We start from the raw sequence: 3,607 nt of genomic DNA on the forward strand, positions 1-3,607 counted from the left end.
TTCCTTCCTTCCTTCCTTCCTTCCTTCCTTCCTTTTTTTCTTTCTTTCTTCTTCTTTCTTTTCCTTCCTTCCTTCCTTCCCTCCCTCCCTTCTTTCTTTTCTTTTTTCTTTTTCTTTCTTTCTTCTTTTTCTTTCTTTCTTCTTTCTTTCTCTCTCTTTCTCTCTTTCTCTCTCTCTCTTTCTTTCTTTCTTTCTTTCTTTCTTTCTTTCTTTCTTTCTTTCTTTCTTTCTTTCTTTCTTTTTCTTTCTCTTTCTTTCTTCCTTTCTCTTTCTTTCTTCCTTTCTTCCTTTCTTTCCTCTCTCCCTCTCCCTCCCTCCCTTCCTTCCTTCTTCATAACCCTTCCTTCCTTCCTTCCTTCTTTCCTTCCTTCCTTCCTTCCTTCCTTCCTTCCTTCCTTCCTTCCTTCTTTTCTTTTATAATTACCAGAAACTGGTCTTTATAGAGGTCTTTTAAAACTGGGTCATGATTGAGATTATTTACCAGCAATGACCTCATACACACTTTACCTTAGGATAGGAAGTCATCATATCTGTAAGTCCAACACCATGCAACATGAAATTTAGAGATACAAGGCAAATAAGGTCATAAATCAAGTTGAGTGAAATAAGAAATATAAGAAGAAATACAGAAAAGCTACTTCTCTTTTCTATTCATTCGTCTAACAAATATTTCTTGAGTTATTATATTGTGCAAAGGTTGAGGCTTGGCTATAGGGACATATAAGCCCCAAGATACAATTATGCCAAGTGCCAGATATTTTACTGATTCTTTTTTTTAAACTTATTGAGGTATGATTGAAATACAGTATGTTAGTTTCAAGTCTACAACATAATGATTCAACATCTATATACATTGCAAAATGGTTATCATAATAAATATAGTTACCATCTGCCACCATACAGAATTATTACAATATTATTGACTATATTCCATGTGCTGTACATTACATTCCCATAACTTATTTATTCTATAACTGGCAGTTTGTCCTTCTTAATCTCCTTCACACACTTCCCTCCTAACCCCCACCCCTTTGGTAACCATCAATTGAATCTGTTCTTTGTATCCATGAATATGGATTAGGTTTTGATTTGTTTATTTTTTAGATTCCAAATGTAAGTGAAATCTTGTAATATTTGTTTCTCTGTCCCACTTATTTCACTCAGAATAATACTCTCAAGGTCCATCCATGTTATTGCAAATGCAAGATTTCATTCTTTTTAAAATTTTTTATGGCTAAATAGTATTCTACTCTGTGTGTGTGTATGTATATACACGTCTTCTTTATCTGTTTGTCTATCAGTGGACACTTAGGTTGTTTCTTTTTTTTTAATTATTTTTTTAATTTATTTTTTTAATTTTTATTTATTTTTTTATTTATTTAATTATTTTTTAATTATTATATGTTATTATTATATGTTTTTAATTATTATATGTTATATTATATGTTAATCACCATACATTACATCATTGTTTTTGATGTAGTGTTCCATGATTCATTGTTTGCATATAACACCCAGTGCTCCATGCAGTACATGCCCTCTTTAATACCCATCACCAGGCTAACCCATCCCCCCACCCCCCTCCCCTCTAGAACCCTCAGTTTGTTTCTCAGAGTCCATAGTCTCTCATGGTTCGATTCCCCCCCCTTCATTCTTCCCTTCCTGCTATCTTCTTTTTTTTTTTTTTTAACATATAATGTATTATTTGTTTCAGAGGTACAGATCTGTGATACAACAGTCTTACAGAATTCACAGCACTTACCATAGCACATACCCTCCCTAATGTCTATCACCCAGCTACCCCATCCCTCTTAGGTTATTTCTATATCTTGGCTATTTTAAATAGTGTTTCAATGAATATAGGGGTGCATATATCTTTCTGAATCAATGTTTTTGTATTTTTCAGATAGGTACCCAGTAGTAGAATTATGGATCATAAAGTAGCTCTATTTTAAATTTCTTGAGAAAGCTCCATATGGTTTTCATAGTGTGCATAGAATATACCAATTTACATTCCCCAAAAGAGTGCATGAGCATTCCCTTTTCTCCACATTCTTGCCAACCTTTATTTCTTATCTTTTTGATAAGAGCCATTGTGACAGGTATAAGTTGATATATTGTGCTGTGCATTTTCTGGGCATTAGTGGTGTTGAGCATCTTTTCATGTACCTGTTACCCATCTGTTTGTATTCTTTGGAAAAATGTTTATTCAGACCCTCTGCCCATTTTTTAATCAGACTGTTTTTGTTGTTGTTGTTGTTATTGAGTTATCTGAGTTATTTATATATTTTAGATATTAACCCCCATTGGATATGTGATTTACAAATACTTTCTCCCATTTAGTAGATTGCTTTTTCATTTTGTTGACAGTTTCCTTCAGGGTACAGAAGTTTTTTAGTTTCATGTGATCCCATTTGTTTAGTTTTGCTTTTCTTTCCCCTGCCTTTGTTTTTATGCCAATACCACACTGTTCTGTTACTATAACTTTATAGTATACTTTGAAATCAGGGATCATGATACTTCTGGCTTTGTTCTTTTTTTTTTTTTAAAGATTTTATTTATTTATTTGAGACAGAGAGAATGAGAGAGAGAGAGAGCACGTGAGAGGGGGGAGGGTCAGAGGGAGAAGCAGGCTCCTTGCTGAGCAGGGAGCCCGATGTGGGACTCGATCCAGGGACTCCAGGATCATGACCTGAGCCGAAGGCAGTCGCTTAACCAACTGAGCCACCCAGGCGCCCTGGCTTTGTTCTTCCTTCTCAAGATGACTTTAGCTATTTGGGGTCTTTTGTGCTTCTATATAAATTTTAGAGTTATTTGTCCTACTTCTGTGAAAAATGCCATTGGAATTTTAATGGAGATTGCAATGAATCTGTAGATTGCTCTGGGTAATATGGACATTTTAACAATACTAATTTTCTAACTCATGAACATGGATTATCTTTCCATTTATTTGTGTCTTCTTCAATTTCATCAGTGTCTTACAGTTTTTAGTGTACAGGCCTTTCCCTTCCCTTGTTAAATTTATTCCAAGCTACTTTATTCTTTGTGATACAGTTGTAAATAGGATTGTTTTATTTCTCTTTCTGATAGTTCATTAGTGTATACAAGTGCAACAGATTTTGTATATTGATTTTTTGTTCTGCAACTTTATTGAATTCATTTATTAGTCTAGCAGTTTTCTGATGAAGTCTTTAGTGTCTTTTATATATCGTGTTATGTCATCTGTAAAGATCTTTCCAATCTTTCCAATTTGGAATGCTTTTTTTCTTTTCCTTGCCTAATTGCTGTGGCTAGGACTCCTAATATTAAGTTGAATATAACTGGGGATAGTGGGCATCCTTGTCTTGTTCCTGGTCTTAAAGGAAAAGCTTTCAGCTTTTCACATTTGAGTATAATGTTAGCTGTGGGTTTGTCATATATGACCTTTATTATGTTAAGTTACATTCCCTCTATACCCACTTTGTTGAGAGTTTTTTTCTTTTGTAAATATAAATGGATATTGAATTTTTTAAATGCTTTTTCTGCATCTATTTAGATGATCATATGATTTTTATATCTCATTTTGTTAATGTGTTGTATCAGTGTGATTAACTTGCAGATGTCGTTG

This window comes from Mirounga leonina, unplaced genomic scaffold, assembly GCF_011800145.1.
Source record: "Mirounga leonina isolate KUSES-001 unplaced genomic scaffold, KU_Mleo_1.0 Mir_151, whole genome shotgun sequence".
NCBI classification, from domain to species: domain Eukaryota; kingdom Metazoa; phylum Chordata; class Mammalia; order Carnivora; family Phocidae; genus Mirounga; species Mirounga leonina.